Source organism: Bufo bufo, chromosome 5, assembly GCF_905171765.1.
Source record: "Bufo bufo chromosome 5, aBufBuf1.1, whole genome shotgun sequence".
NCBI classification, from domain to species: Eukaryota; Metazoa; Chordata; class Amphibia; order Anura; family Bufonidae; genus Bufo; species Bufo bufo.
The window spans coordinates 317,396,273-317,413,261 of NC_053393.1; the positions used below are offsets into that span (position 1 = coordinate 317,396,273).

The 16,989-nt window shown below is 47.2% G+C and overlaps 1 protein-coding gene across 2 annotated transcripts in view; it reads left to right on the forward strand.

Moving 5' to 3' along the window:
* Positions 1 to 7,322: 7,322 nt before the first annotated feature.
* The window catches only part of PIGN (phosphatidylinositol glycan anchor biosynthesis class N), a 356,746-nt gene continuing 347,079 nt past the window's right edge, over positions 7,323 to 16,989 (forward strand). The window contains exon 1 of one of the 2 annotated variants that reach the window (XM_040432195.1): positions 7,323 to 7,394. The gene's annotated coding sequence lies outside the window, so the exon portion shown is untranslated. The remainder of the gene's footprint in view (positions 7,395 to 16,989) is intronic. The other variant, XM_040432196.1, reaches the window with a different exon arrangement.

Below are 16,989 nucleotides of genomic sequence, written 5' to 3' on the forward strand. Positions count from 1 at the left end.
TGCTTTACATGTGTACTTCTACATGATGGCTGCCGAGCAATCTGAAAGGTCCAAGCCACTGTGCGATAGGGAGAAAAGCGCTATGACTATGCACTAACACAATAAGGCTACCTGCACACGTCGTGGATTAGGCTACTTTCACACTGGTGTTTTGGTTTCCGTTTGTGAGATCCGTTCAGGGCCCTCACAAGCGGTCCAAAATGGATCAGTTTTGCCCTTAATGCATTCTGAATGGATAAGGATCCGCACAGAATGCCTCGGTTTGCCTCTGATCAGTCTCCATTCCTAATTGGAGGCGGACACCAAAACGCTGCTTGCAACTGAAACTGAGCCAAACGGATCCGTCCTGACACACAATCTGGCACAATAGAAAACGGATCCCTCCCCCATTGACTTTCAATGGTGTTCAAGACGGATCCGTTTTGGCTATGTTAAAAATAATACAAACGGATGCATGCGGTTGTATTATCTGAACGGATCCGTCTGTGCAGATCCATGACGGATCCGCACCAAACGCGAGTGTGAAAGTAGCCTTACCTGCGGAAAAACTGCCCTGTAATACAGCACCAGCACAGAAAATTGGATTTTTTGTACTCGCCGTAAAATCCTTTTCTTGTAGTAGGCATTGGGGGACACAGCACCATGGGTATATGTCCAACTACCACTAGGAGGCGACACTAGACATAAAAAGTGTTGGCTCCTCCCCGTTGGGCTATACCCTCTCCACAGGCACTAGCCTAATCAGTTTGTACCAAAAGCAGTAGGAGAGAAGAAAGGCAAAGAAACAACAACTCCCGTACCGGGAAAGATCAAAAGACCAGCCCGGAGAAGCGGAAGTAAAGAAAAAATAGGGTGGGATCTGTGTCCCCCAATGCCTACTACGAGAAAAGGATTTTACGGTGAGTACAAAAAATCTAATTTTCTCGTGCATGGCATTGGGGGACACAGCACCATGGGATGTCCCAAAGTAGTCCCCGAGGGTGGGAAAAGGACAGCCATGCCACCGGTTGGGCATACAGGTGCAGGAGAACCATGTGACCCAACAGGAGAAATGCATGGAACAGGCAAGAAGCCTCATAACAAGGGAGAAACCCCAAGGAAGCAATAGCGAAGACTGCCAGCACCCCAGGACGAAAGCCTGGGAGAAGGTCCCAAATGCAAGAAGGCAAAAGGGAAACACTCAGCTCATCCAAAGGCTGGAGAGAAAGTAGGACAGCATCGCGTATTGGAGCTACCCAACATTCTAATTGTCTCAGGCAAAAGCACAAACACCCTGTGGCCAACCCCTGACAGGCCAGGGGAACAAGGAAACATGGAATCACTGAAGGCCAAACAAGTGAGGGAAGCAATAGCAAGGCTCCCATGAGAAGGGAGCAAGTCTCCCCTCAGCGCAAAAAAGTTGATTAAGATAAGCGCCCTATTGAAAGGAGAAACCCCAGAGACGCTAAAGGAAACCGCCAACCCTTGGAAAGGGAGGGGGTTGTAAGTAAATGCCAGGAAAAGAGAAAAGATAAGACCGGCATCACAAAATCAGGAGACGAGGAACGAGCCCCTGAAAACAAAATATCGCTTAGAAGCGCAAGACCGGAGAAAGTCTGGCCAAACGAAGTATCAGGGAAAAAGGTGGACCAAATGCTGGCCTCGGGAATCTCAGCAGGGACACACTAGAATGAGGGAAGCCATAGCAAGGCTCACAATGAAGTGAGCAGGTCTCCCCCCACCGCAAAGCAGGTGATTAAGTTAAGCGCCTTATTGAAAGGTGAAAACTCCAAAGGCGCTAAGGGAAGCCGCCAACCCTTGGAAAGGGAGGGGGTTGCAAGTAAAAACCAGGAAAAAAGAAAAGATAAGATAAGACCTGCATCCCAAAACCCAAATGAAGTATCAGGGAGATGCAGGCCCAGGAAATCTCAGCAGGGACACACTGGACTGAGAGACATGTGAGGAGAAGGGGAGTACTCCCAACAATCTAAGGAGGAAGGTTCCACAAACAGGAGGAAGTCCCTCCCGAAGGAGACCATAAGGTGGAAATGCAAACCGTAGCACTAAACCACTCAACACCAGGTACTAGACGTGGGAGGATGGGAAGATAGACACAAATCCCAAGAGGTCCACAAAGCTATTGGAACCCAAAAGGGGAACAATCAACCCAGGTCCCACCCAAACAACGATCATCATACAGAATCTGCGTGGTCACATGAACGGGGACAGGGACTCCAGAAAGGAGTACCCGGTATGGGCTCACAAGGAACCAGGAACTGAACCACCAGAGGACAACAAAAGCCCAAATATCCAAGAAGAAATGAAAAGAACAACCATATGGGAAGGGATTTGTCATGGACAACTAGCCATTCTAAGAATAGTGGCTAGCAATCCGCATACATTGTCCCGGGGAGGCAAAGTACAGCGGCTTGGGTTGTACCACAAAATCGACAGACACCCAGACGCATAAGGAATGGCGAAGTCGCTATGAAGAAACTGGGTGTGACTACACGAAATGTAGAAACCAGCTGCGACCAACACACAGAAGACTCCCAGGGGGAGAAAGTACCTGACAGGTGCAGACAATAGCAAGGTCCAAGGGAACTGCCCTCTGACATATACTACAACTAAGCAGAGAATATAAGGGAACACCCGGACCCAGAAGGAACTACGGAACCCTGTCCGATGCCAGAGCAATCAGCAGAATTTTCGCCTATTAGGCAGGTGTGTGGCGCTCAGTGGTTCTGTCCCTGACTCATCAGGAAGGACGTCCAGCGAGGAAACAACGCTGAACCCAGAATGATTCCGTGTGGCAAGGACATCCAGTGATGGCCGAAAACTGCTGCAGCGGCCGGTGCTCACCAAGCTACGTACCCCAACAATGAAAAAGATCCAGAGGAGATCACTGTACTCCACCAGGAGTGGTCCGCCCTGTAACAGAAAACAACGCGGGTAATCCTTCATAATATGGGGTAACGCGGAGTGCCGCAGACAGTAGTACTTTATAGGGATGGCAAGAGCAACACTAGCACAAAAGCCAACAACCACCTGGCCATGGTGTAGGGAGCGTGGTTGAATGTGGACCACCCACCAGATCAGAACAGATCAGCCATATACTGGGTACACCAGAGGTAGCAGTAGACCGACAAGGTGGAGGTGGAGGTTGGGCTGGCCCACCCCTGTCAGAAATGGTTACCGTGCACATGCTGAACCAGGAAGGCCTGTTGTGGACAGTGCCTTGAGAAAGTACAAGAAGACCATAGAGCACGACAGTAACTGAGTGGCAGATGTATGGAAGAACCAAAAAAGAGCAGTAACCACGTCCGCAGCATAGAATAGAGTCCGGGGAAGGAAGCACCCAGTAATAGAGAAACTGTATGGGCCACAGATTGCACCATAGGGCCCAGCACGTGGGAACTAAAAATACACGCTTAAAACCGAGGTAAAGTGGCAGCATGTTGCACACTAAGGAGAGTGGAAATAAAGCCACAGCATCCGGGAATGCAACCGCATTGGAGGGTACAGGTCCACAACCTGTTAAAGTAGAAATACGGCTGTGTAGTGTAGAGATACGACCGGACAGGTGCTATGGGTACAGCATCTGGAGATGGTAGAGGTATTAGATTTAAGATTAGAGCGATGTGGCCGCATGGTGCACCCTAGGACCAGAGAAGTGCAGCTGCTACCGCGTTAGCAATGGTACCTACATTCCGCTCGGTAGGGGGAAAATAGGGCCGCACGGTACCACCAAGAACGACAGGTGCACACCACAATTAAGTAAGTGCAATGGCAACTGAAGGAGGCCCTCTATTTCACCAGAGGGAAACAGGGCTGCATAGTACACCATAGAGCCAGACAGGTGTAACGGCTGCAGCATAGAGACGGTGCAGGAATCTACCCAAGAAGGGAGTAAGATGGCTGTTTGGTGCACACTAAGATGAGGTAGGTGCAGTGGCCACGGCAATACAAGGAGGCCCCAATATATTGTCCGGTAAGGGAGAAATAGTGCCGCAAGGTACACCATAAGGCCAGATAGGAGGTAGTGAAGGTACTCTACCTATGAAGGGAGCAAGGTGGCAGCTTGGTGCCCACTAGAACCAAACAGAGGCAATTGCAACAGCAATTGAGAAACCTCTACATCTCGCCCGGAAGGGGGAAATAGTGCCGCACGGAACACAATAGAGCCCGCCAGGGATATTGGATACAGTATCAGGAGATGGTGTAGGTACTCTACCTATGAAGGGAGCAAGGTGGCTGGAAACAGACAGGTGCAATTGCTACGGCAATTGAAGGCGGCCTGTATATCTCACCCAGTAGGGGGAAATAGTGCCACATGGAACACCATAGAGCCAGCCAGGGGTAATGGCTACAGCATCTGGAGGAGGTGTAGGAACTCTACCTAAGAAGGTAACAAGGCGGCTGGAAACATACAGATGTAATCGCCACGGCAATAAAAATGAAAATGAGGCCGAGAAGGGTTACCAACCCTACAAGAGGCGTTTGCCTGAATTATCAGCTTGCCTGGAACATAGCCACTGGATAGGGGAACCAGGAAGGACTGTCGTGTACAGCCTACGAGGGCGTACATACCAGAGACACCGCGTAGGTGTCCCAGTTGCTAAGCACGGAGACGGCTGCCTTACCTGTGCGGGAATTACCTGTGCAGGCAGGAGAGCGCCATCCGAAAGTCCACTAGAGGGGCACCAAACCTGGGTAGGGTAGGTACCACCGTGCACGTTTGTCTTGACCTCACAGAGAGATCCTGCATGGTGGAAGACCGCCTGATGCTCTGTTCCGAGGGAATCGGTGCAGAGGTGTCCCCAGAGGCAACTGACAGAGAAGGCTTCGACACCAGCCTCAGGCCTGTCCTGGGGCGACCCAGGGATGCAGAGGAGGGGTGGAAGCTAGTTAAGACCACCCGAGGTTGGTCCGTGGGCTACTCCTTGCGTGACCCCGTATCTGAGCGTGAGCCTGGGGGGGGGGGGGGGGGGGGGAGAGGAAACCGCAATTTTTAGGTAGCGCTCCAGCGACGGGGATTGGACGAGTCAGGCAAGGTTCCCATGGTCGACAGGGAGGGAGCCCATTCAGGGGGGACCTACACAAAAGGGTGGAAAGTGGAGGGACAAGCCGACCACATGGAAACCTCCTTAGACAACGGACGCACGTGAAATCCGATAGGGCTTCCTCTCCCAGCCTCCCTCATAGAGCAGCAGGGCTGACCTAACTGTCCCCGGAGCCACTGTTCACAAGAGGTGCTGCAGCAGCTATAGGTCAGGTGGCAGGACTGCAGGAAAATGCGGCAATTGAGAGGAGGGAGAGGGGGGAAGAAAGGAGCCTGCAGAGCAAATCAGCCAGAGGCTGCCTACCAGACCCCAGGAGCTGTGCAGCGCGCCCCATGCAGGAGAAGATGGCGACCCGGTGTAGAAAAAGAAGCCGACAGCCGGAGGAAGAACCACCCCTCTGACAGAGCAGGGAACCTGGAGCTGGATTGGGAAAACAGGAGAGGCCCCTCCCAGGCTCCCCCCACGGAGGGAGGGTGAATGAGAGCCCGGGAAGCCAGGAGTGGGCGGAGAGAAGGCTCCGCCCCACGTGACCTGCGGCCTAGTCGGCCGAAAAGCCGGGGCCTAGATTTGGAACGTGCAGCCGGAAACGGACGCCCGCGATCGCGGAGGCGTCCGGAAGCAACCGCGGAGCGGGAGGAACACAGTGCCGAGGTGGAATTGCGGGAAAAACACCCGAAAATTACCCCCATTAATGCGGGAACGCTGCGACTTCCAGGAAGAAGTGCCGGACCCAGAGGAGAAATGGGCCTCCCTGCAGGTACCCTGGCCCCAAAATAACCCCCTTCATGGGGATGGGGGAGATAAAGTGGGTGGACCACCCAGCAAAGTGCCTCAGACCCTAAGAGGCCATGGGAGAGGATGGGGGGGGGAAACAGGGAGGGAAAAGGGGACTACAGGGCCCCCGCAATGGATCCGGATCCTTACTTACCTTCCGATGTCTTCAGGCGCAGCAATGACCACCCCCTCGGCGGACTCAACATGGGAGCCGTGGGTCTACCGGAATTCCGCTGCAGAAGCAGTTTCAAGTGGGGACTGGGTGGCTGCCAGGTACCGGAGTACGCGCCTGCAGGGGGGGCAACTAAAGTGGAACACGATGGAGCCACCCCTGCAGCAGGCCGAAACCTGCAGAGAGAGAAAAAATGATTGAAGAAAAAAAATTAAATAAAAAAGTAGCAGGAAGACCTGCACAAAAAAGCAGGTCAGGTCTGCCTCCTACGGACATTAGAACAAGACTGAGCTGCCTAGTGCCTGTGGAGAGGATATAACACAACGGGGAAAAGCCAACACTTTTTATGTCTAGTGTCGCCTCCTAGTGGTAGTTGGACATATACCCATGGTGCTGTGTCCCCCAATGCCATGCACAAGAAAATGAGATTTAGCAAATTTCATGTACACTTTGCTTTTTTCCTTCCGTGCAGAAATTGACTGTGTCGTGTGGATTTTAAAATCTGCAGAATGTCAATTGTAGGTGCGATTATTTTTGCGCAGCATTCACCCTTTGCAGCGCAAGGGTGAGATCTGTGTCAAATCCACATCAAAAACTGCAAGTTACACATGCGGTTTTTGGAGTGGATTTGTGTGGAAACGTACTGAAATCTTCATAGAAATCTGTGTGGAAATTCTGTTTGTAAACCTACACCCGTGTGCAGGCAAGCTATGGGTATGTTCACACAGTGTCTTTTGCCGTGGAACTTCGGCGCAGACACCCGTGCCGAAATTTCGCTGGCGATCGTGTGGTTTCTGCCTCCCATTTATTTAATCTTGGTCGCAATCCTCACCGCTGCCTCCTAATTGTCGCATGGGCATCAAAGCAGCCGCAAAAAAGGGGCTTGTGACTTATTTTTTGTAAATGACCGCTGTTCAGCTAATGCAGAGAACCAGACTATGGGGGAGATTTATCAAAACTGGTGTAAAGGAAAATTGTCTTAGTTTGCCCATAGCAACCAATCAGATTCCACCTTTCATTTTTCAGAGCTCCTTTAGAAAATGAAAGGTGGAAGCTGGTGGTTGCTATGGGCAACTAAGGCATTTTTCCTTTACACCAGTTTAATAAGTCTCGCCCTATGAAAAATATGTAGGACAGCAACATACCCACTGAATTATATGGCATATTACTCTTTGTCATATGTATATATTTACAACCTAAATCATGTTCCTGGACGCTGCAGACGGTAGATACAAATGTACGGAATTAGACGACACACAACCGCACATAAGGAATCCTGAAACCGCCAGAGGAAACTACAAGTCCCGGCCTGCTCTGCTTCTCCATGACGTCATCAGAGAGCGACCAGGAAGCAAGAGGAACCATGACAGCAGAAGCTGTGTGAAAGCTACATGTGAACTGATGAGGTGAGCGCAGACCCCTTCCATATGTATGATGGCAGAGCCTACACGCTGGAGCTGTGCTCACTGCCAGCCATCTCTGTGTCTTCTCTGCCTCTACAGATTTGGCATCTTTCTGATGTTGCTGACATTGCACGTGCTGGGGGATAGAAAAACTGATGCTGTTGCCCATAGCAAACAGAGTAAATAATTTTTCCAGAGTAGTGACTGAGCTCTGACTGGTTGCTATGGCTGATGGTAAGGCAGTTTTTCATCTTTCTCTATGGATGTCATAGTTTATTTTATCAGCCTTTTCTGCACTGCCCATACTTGTATATTAGATGTCAGTGGTGCATGCGCAGTACAGAAGGAAGCTGAGCACAGTACACCTCGCTGCACGGCATATACCTGGATATTAGATGTCAGTGGTGCATGCGCAGTACAGAAGGAAGCTGAGCACAGTACACCGCTGCACGGCCTATACCTGGATATTAGATGTCAGTGGTGCATGCGCAGTACAGAAGGAAGCTAAGCACAGTACACCGCTGCACGGCCTATACCTGGATATTAGATGTCAGTGGTGCATGCGCAGTACAGAAGGAAGCTGAGCACAGCACATTCCTAGATATTAGATGTCAGTGGTGCATGCGCAGTACAGAAGGAAGCTAAGCACAGTACACCGCTGCACGGCCTATACCTGGATATTAGATGTCAGTGGTGCATGCGCAGTACAGAAGGAAGCTGAGCACAGCACATTCCTAGATATTAGATGTCAGTGGTGCATGCGCAGTACAGAAGGAAGCTGAGCACAGTACACCTCGCTGCACGGCATATACCTGGATATTAGATGTCAGTGGTGCATGCGCAGTACAGAAGGAAGCTGAGCACAGTACACCTCGCTGCACGGCATATACCTGGATATTAGATGTCAGTGGTGCATGCGCAGTACAGAAGGAAGCTGAGCACAGTACACCGCTGCACGGCCTATACCTGGATATTAGATGTCAGTGGTGCATGCGCAGTACAGAAGGAAGCTAAGCACAGTACACCGCTGCACGGCCTATACCTGGATATTAGATGTCAGTGGTGCATGCGCAGTACAGAAGGAAGCTGAGCACAGCACATTCCTAGATATTAGATGTCAGTGGTGCATGCGCAGTACAGAAGGAAGCTAAGCACAGTACACCGCTGCACGGCCTATACCTGGATATTAGATGTCAGTGGTGCATGCGCAGTACAGAAGGAAGCTGAGCACAGCACATTCCTAGATATTAGATGTCAGTGGTGCATGCGCAGTACAGAAGGAAGCTGAGCACAGTACACCTCGCTGCACGGCATATACCTGGATATTAGATGTCAGTGGTGCATGCGCAGTACAGAAGGAAGCTGAGCACAGTACACCTCACTGCATGGCATATACCTGGATATTAGATGTCAGTGGTGCATGCGCAGTACAGAAGGAAGCTGAGCACAGTACACCTCGCTGCACGGCATATACCTGGATATTAGATGTCAGTGGTGCGTGCGCAGTACAGAAGGAAGCTGAGCACCGTACACCTCGCTGCACGGCATATACCTGGATATTAGATGTCAGTGGTGCATGCGCAGTACAGAAGGAAGCTGAGCACAGTACACCGCTGCACGGCCTATACCTGGATATTAGATGTCAGTGGTGCATGCGCAGTACAGAAGGAAGCTAAGCACAGTACACCGCTGCACGGCCTATACCTGGATATTAGATGTCAGTGGTGCATGCGCAGTACAGAAGGAAGCTGAGCACAGCACATTCCTAGATATTAGATGTCAGTGGTGCATGCGCAGTACAGAAGGAAGCTAAGCACAGTACACCTCGCTGCATGGCATATACCTGGATATTAGATGTCAGTGGTGCATGCGCAGTACAGAAGGAAGCCATAAAGTGTTTATCTGATTCCTCTCTGTATTTTTGAGTCCATCTTGTATCTTATTTGATGCAGTTGAGATTTTAGAAATTTCTATATTTTTATTATTTTTGCACCAATTCTATTGAAGTGTATAGACATGTATGAAAAATGGATCTTTCAAACAATGAACTGTAAGTGTCCCTCTATGACCATCCAAAAAGTTGGGAGGTATGTTATGACACAACCCGAAAATCTGTTTAAGGCCTATTGCACAAAACCGTAGGTGTCCCATGTTGCGGACCGCATATGCGGATCCGCAATACATGGGCGCCGTTCCGTGGGCATTCTGGATCACGGATGCGGATCCATTCACTTCAATGGGTCCACAAATCCAGAGATGCGGAACGGAACCCTACGGAAGCACTACAGAGTGCTTCCGTGGGGTTTCGTCCCATACTTCCGTTCCGCAAAAAGATAGAACATGTCCTATCTTTTTGTGGAACGGGCGGATCGCGGACCCATTAAAGTGAATGGGTACGCGATCCACTGCGGCTGCCCCATGGTCGGTGTTTGTGCATTGCGGCCTTCAATTTGCGGGCCGCAGCATGGCCACGGGGCGCACACGTTCGTGTGCAGGAGGCCTAACTGGAATTGTCAGGAGCCCAGGGGCTGCATGCAATACTGACAGGCTCCCTGGTTACAGAGAGCTATTATTATTTTTTGTCTATTCAGAGAAAACATAGTTGAAAAATGAGTCAGGGCTGAGAAGAGTTCTAGCTGTGACTCCCTCTTGGCTCGGCTTGTTCGACAGATCTCTGGCTATTGGTCCTTAGGGATAACCGGTCAATCAGCCGGAGAAGCATGAAGATCCTAACGTGTTCCCTTTTAGAGCTGCACAAAATGTTCTATATTCATCCAACCTAATAGTTTTTGACTGAGCTATACAATTCTTGAATGACTTAAAATGCACCAGTCAGCATGATCAACCCTAGCAAACCAGGCATATTTCTTGGTATGGTTGATCATGCTGACTGCAGTGATAGCTCTGTTGCAGCAATGAGGAGTTTGGAGCACTGAGGGGCTGGCCTAGCCCCTCAGAGCACCGTTTCACCTCCTTCTCTGCCTCGTCGCCATTCCCCTTCCTACACTGATTGACAGGGCCAGGCATTCTCACTGTTCGAAAGCTTGGCCTGAAATCTTGCGCATGTGCCCAGCAAAGCTACAGTCAAGGTATGTACAGTACAGGTCTCCGAGCAGTGCCCGCTCCGACATCCAAACTGCACATGCACTGATTGTACTGTCGCCTGTGCAGTGTCGGACTGGGGTGCCTAGGGCCCACCAGTAAAATTTATTTTGGGGGCCCACCGTATGGATACATTCAAATATTACCTGTTTAGACAGCAGCAAGATGCTACCAGATGATTGAATATGGGGGTCCCTGCAGCAACTTTGAGATGGTAGGTCCTGGGAAGAAGAGGACACTGGCCAGCTTTCCTCTATAGCTAGAAGTCATCTCAGCTCTGATTGTGTCTATAATAATAAACTGGGGACTTTCTTTAATAATCTATCCAGTTTTTTATATGAACATAAATTGGTTGAGGTGCTGTACATTGAATATATGTATGTAGTGCAGTAAGTCTACTGTGTTATGTGCCACTTGTGCAGGGGGTGGGAGAGTAGGGGCCCACCTTGTTTAGGGGCCCACCGGGGATTCACCTGTACCCCTGTGGGCCAGTCCGAGCCTGCGCTGGTGCATGCGCTCAGCATAATCTACCCTACCAGGCAGTATGCTGGATGCACTGTAAGTTTCACAGCATTCTGGGTACTTTGGTTAATATTTATTGCAGCCTTACATTTGTGTTTCACTATGTATTTTCTCTGGAATCTTTATATTCACGCTCTATCCTTAGGATAGGTCACCAATACCTTATTGGAGAAGGTCCAACTCCTGGCCCTCATGCTGTTCTGCAGTAGTACCAGTGCTGGAAATAGGCACCGGATCTTGACATCTCCCTCCTTTGTGCGTCGGGGGGAGCAGGTTACTACAGCGCTGCTGTAACCAGCTCCGCTGCTGGGATCAGCGCTGCAGTAACCAGCTCCGTCCAGTACACAGTGGACAGTACTGTGTAGTTTCAGCGCTGGGGGCTACTGGAAAAAAAGATGGTATGTGAGAGTGTCAGATCGCCACCGATAAGATAGTACCAATATAAAAATCCTGGAGACCCCCTTTAATACTAAATAAGAATTCTGTTGCGGTTCAGTGATTCATAAATCCAGTTTATTCCTTTTGTGCTATTGCTGTTTCCCCGAGCATAATTGGACTTTGTAAACTGAATAATACATGGTGTGGTGCTCAGAATGCAGCAGAAACTAGGTTCTCCCCTAAGGCGCTTTGGCCGATGAATGTATCTGCCTGGGATGTAGTTTGTACTGTCCCATTAGCTTGTGTTATATTGCCATCTAGTGTTTGGTTGTTGGTACTGTGGCTCGACTCCTCCATAGTGGAGCTTTTCTGCATGAAGATACATGCATATACCTCTGGTAGTGCACACACATATTACAAAGGTGCTAAATGGGCTCCACATTCACATCCCTCTCCCTGGAATAAATTCACACAGGCTAAGAAATGACAGAAGTCCCACTTGAACGTTAAAGGCTATGTACACCTTTTGGAGTCAATTTTTTTTTATGATTGCATTTAATTCATTTTTGGCTAAAAATCATATTTTCAATTGGCCTTTGTAGAATGTGCTCTGCTTTGCGGGTGCCTTAAATTACCAAAGAACAACTCAGTGTTGGATTTATTTACAAATAGGGATATACCTACATTCTAAATACAATTAAGGGAATGGGAGAGGGGGTTGGAGGGGGTCAGGATCCTTGAGCTAGCTTCACCATTCTCTCTCTGTCACACATGCCATGGGTTTTACTCTGTACTCAGAACACTCCTCTCCAGCAGGTCTCAGCCAATCACATTATTGATTGTAGAGTCCAGAAAGACTTGTCTTGTCCCAGAGGTCACCATTGCCCCTACTTGTGAGCTAGGTTAGTGCAGATAATAACACAGAAAGAAAGTTATATCATATACCCCTGCCCACATCCCAGCATGTATGTCCTTGCTGACACAGGTGTGGGCAGTAAATACCAGCAGGGGGTTGGGCTTGCCCCAGGATGTGAAAGTCCTGGCAGATCTTCCTTTCATCAGTGTCCTGCCCCAAGAACCCTTTGATGGTCCTCATTTGCATATCAAGCAGACCCGGGCTGATTCAGTTCAAGATATCAAGGAACATCTTTGCATCAAAGCTGTATCATAGATGTCAATTTTATCGGTTCCAACAGCCTTTATTAAAACTATTGAGCTGTTCAGTCACAAAGGGTTAACTGTTTTTCTAACTGTGTGATTGGTACTTTCACTTTGTGCAAGTCATCTAATAAACTTTATCTCTAAATTAAGAGGTCATAAACACTTATTTAAGCCACATTCTTATCAGTAAGATCAGAACTGAGCTATAATGAATGCTTATGATGTCCGAGAGGAGAGATAAGGAGCCTCCCCAAATGACGGAAAAGTTATTAGAGCATGCTAGTAGAGCATGTCAACCCTGTACAGAAAAAAGGATTCCATATTGTTAAAGACCAATTGAAAAAATTATTTTTATATCAAAATAGGTATAATGCAATAATAAAAAATATAAAAAAAATTGCCCCCAAAGGTGTACATAAAGGGAAATTGGCTTAGTTGCTCATAACAACCAATCAAATTCCACCTTTTATTTTCCAGAGGAGCAATTGAAAAATGAAAGGTGGAATCTGATTGGTTGCCTTGGACAACTCAGCCATTTTTTCTTTTACACCAGTTTTGAAAACTCTCTGCCATTAAAGGGTTTCCCCAGGAATTAAGAAAATGAAAATAAGTAGTCAGGTCCATTAATATTGGGACATCGACACAATTCTAACATTTTTGGCTCTATACACCACCACAACAGATTTGAAATGAAACAAACAAGATGTTCTTTAACTGCAGACTGTCAGTTTGCATCTGTGCCTCCCACTTGTTAAGGGACCACAAGTAATGGGACAGAATAATAATCATAAATCAAACTTTCACTTTTTAATACTTGGTTGCAAATCCTTTGCAGTCAATTACAGCCTGAAGTCTGGAACGCATAGACATCACCAGATGCTGGGTTTCATCCCTGGTGATGCTCTGCCAGGCCTCTACTGCAACTGTCTTCAGTTCCTGCTTGTGCTTGGGGCATTTTCCCTTCAGTTTTGTCTTCAGCAAGTGAAATGCATGCTCAATCGGATTCAGGTCAGGTGATTGACTTGGCCATTGCATAACATTCCACTTCTTTCCCTTAAAAAACTCTTTGGTTGCTTTTACAGTATGCTTTGGGTCATTGTCTATCTGCACTGTGAAGCGCCGTCCAATGAGTTCTGAAGCATTTGGCTGAATATGAGCAGATAATATTGCCCGAAACACTTCAGAATTCATCCTGCTTTTGTCAGCAGTCACATCATCAATAAATACAAGAGAACCAGTTCTATTGGCAGCCATACATGCCCACGCCATGACACTACCACCACCATGCTTCACTGATGAGGTGGTATGCTTAGGATCATGAGCAGTTCCTTTCCTTTTCCATACTCTTCTCTTCCCATCACTCTGGTACAAGTTGATCTTGGTCTCATCTGTCTATAGGATGTTGTTCCAGAACAGTGAATTCTTTTTTAAATGTCGTTTGGCAAACTCTAATCTGGCCTTCTTGTTTTTGAGGCTCACCAATGGTTTACATCTTGTGGTGAACCCTCTGTATTCATTCTGGTGAAGTTTTCTCTTGATTGTTGACTTTGACACACATACACCTACCTCCTGGAAAGTGTTCTTGATCTGGCCAACTGTTGTGAAGGGTGTTTTCTTCATTAGGGAAAGAATTATTCGGTCATCCACCATAGTTGTTTTCCGTGGTCTTCCGGGTCTTTTGGTGTTGCTGGCATCATCGATGTTTTCCTTCTTTTTAATAATATTCCAAACAGTTGTTTTGGCCATGCCTAATGTTTTTGCTATCTCTCTGATGGGTTTGTTTTGTTTTTTCAGCCTAATGATGGCTTGCTTCACTGATAGTGACAGCTCTTTGGATCTTATCTTGAGAGTTGACAGCAACAGATTCCAAATGTAAATAGCACACTTGAAATGAACTCTGGACCTTTTATCTGCTCATTGTAATTGGGATAATGAGGGAATAACACACACCTGGCCATGGAACAGCTGAGAAGCCAATTGTCCCATTACTTTTGGTTCATTAACAAGTGTGAGGCACATATGCAAAAAGTTTTAATTCCTACACCGTTCACCTGATTTGGATGTAAATACCCTCAAATGAAAGCTGACAGTCTGCAGTTAAAGCACATCTTGTTTGTTTCATTTCAAATCCATTGTGGTGGTATATAGAGCCAAAAATTTTACAATTGTGTCGATGTCCCAATATTTATGGACCTGCCTGTATTACTTTATTATAAATATATTGTTAGTTACCTTTCATTATTTTTAATGGCTCGTTTATCTAGGGACCAATCATCAGGGGAAATAAAATGGCCACCATCCTGCTAGCACACACAAATCCTGTCCTAATCACACAGCAGGATGAGGTGATGGGGATGTGGCTGATGAGCAGTAGCACTTGTATGCAGTCTCTATTACCACAGTCTGTCCTGTCCGTCCTCTCTGTACTTCATGTCTCGTCATGAACTCCATTCCTCCAGAGATTCAGCTGTAGATCATATTAACCCCTTAACGACCCAGGACGAGAATGCTCGTCCTAAATCGCCGGCACTTAGCGCTAAAGGACGAGCGTTCTCGTCCTGTAGTCGTTCCCCCCCCCCCCCCCCCCGTGTGCGGTCCCACGATCAGCAGCAGAGATCTGGCGGTTACTGACAGCCGGATCCCTGCTCCATCCTCCAGCATCGGCGATAGCGCCGATGCCGGTGGACTAACCCCTCATATGCCGCGAGCTGACCACGGCATATGGGAGGTTTGTGCTCCCTCACCTCATACATCGGGTCCCCGCGCTGCTGTGGCGGGGACTCGATTGTTGCCATGGCAGCCCCAAGCCATTCCAAGGCTTGGGGCCTGGCATGTACAAAGGCGTAGGAGGCCCAGCCCCCAGGCTGGGTCTCCTAGGCAACTGTTAGCGTCCTACAGTGTAAGACACTAACAGTTCAATACAGCACAATACAGATGTATCATGCTGCATTGAAACAGGGATCAGAGTGGGACAAATAATAAAGGGGGAAAAAAAAGTTAATAAAATTAAGGTTTTACATAAAAAATTAAGTTTCAAGATAAAAATAAATAGGGGAAAGACATAGACATATTAGGTATCGTCGCGTCCGTATCGACCAGCTCTATAAACATATCACATGACCTAACCCCTCAGATGAACACCGTAAACAATAAAAACTGTGCTAAATAAACAATTTTTTTGTCACCTTACATCACAAAAAGTACAACAGCAAGCGAACAAAAAGGCGTACGCCCACCAAAATAGTACCAATCTAACAGTCACCTCATCCTGCAAAAAATTAGCCCCTACCTGAGACAATCGCCCAAAAAATAAAAAAACTATGGCTCAGAATATGGAGACACTAAAACATAATTTTTTTGGTTTTAAAAAAGTTGTTATTGTGTAAAACTTGAATAATAAAAAAAAAAAGTATACATATTAGGTATCGCCGTGTCCGTATCGACCGGCTCTATAAATATATCACATGACCTGAACACCGTAAAAAAGAAAAACTGTGCTAAATAAACAATTTTTTGTCACCTTACATCACAAAAAGTGTAATAGCAAGCGATCAAAAAGTCATATGCGCCGCAAAATAGTGCCAAACAGTCATCTCATCCCGCAAAAATCATACCCTACCCAAGATAATCGCCCAAAAACTGAAAAAACTATGGCTCTCAGAATATGGAAACACTAAAACATGATTATTTTGTTTAAAAAATGAAATCTGTGTAAAACTTACATAAATAAAAAAAAAAAAGTATACATATTGGGTATCGCCGCGTCCATGACAACCTGCTCTATAAAAATACCACATGATCTAACCTGTCAGATGAATGTAAATAACAAAAAAAACTGTGCCAAAACAGCTATTTCTTGTTACCTTGCCTCACAAAAAGTGTAATATACAGCAACCAAAAATCATGTGTACCCTAAACTAGTACCAGCAAAACTTCCACCTTATCCCGTAGTTTCTAAAATGGGGTCACTTTTTTGGACTTTCTACTCTAGGGGTGCATCAGGGGGGCTTCAAATGGGACATGGTGTCAAAAAAAACAGTCTAGCAAAATCTGCCTTCCAAAAACCGTATGGCATTCCTTTCCTTCTGCGCCCTGCCGTGTGCCCGTACAGCAGTTTGCGACCACATATGGGGTGTTTCTGTAAACTACAGAATCAGGGCCATAAATATTGAGTTTTGTTTGGCTGTTAAACCCTTGCTTTGTAACTGGAAAAAAATATTAAAATGGAAAAGCTGCTAAAAAGTGAAATTTTGAAATTGTATCTCTATTTGCCATTAATTCTTGTGGAACACCTAAAGGGTTAATGACGTTTGTAAAATCAGTTTTGAATACCTTGAGGGGTGTAGTTTCTAGAATGGGGTCGTTTTTGGGTGGTTTCTATTATGTAAGCTTCACAAAGTGACTTCGGACCTGAACTGGTCCTTAAAAAGTTGGT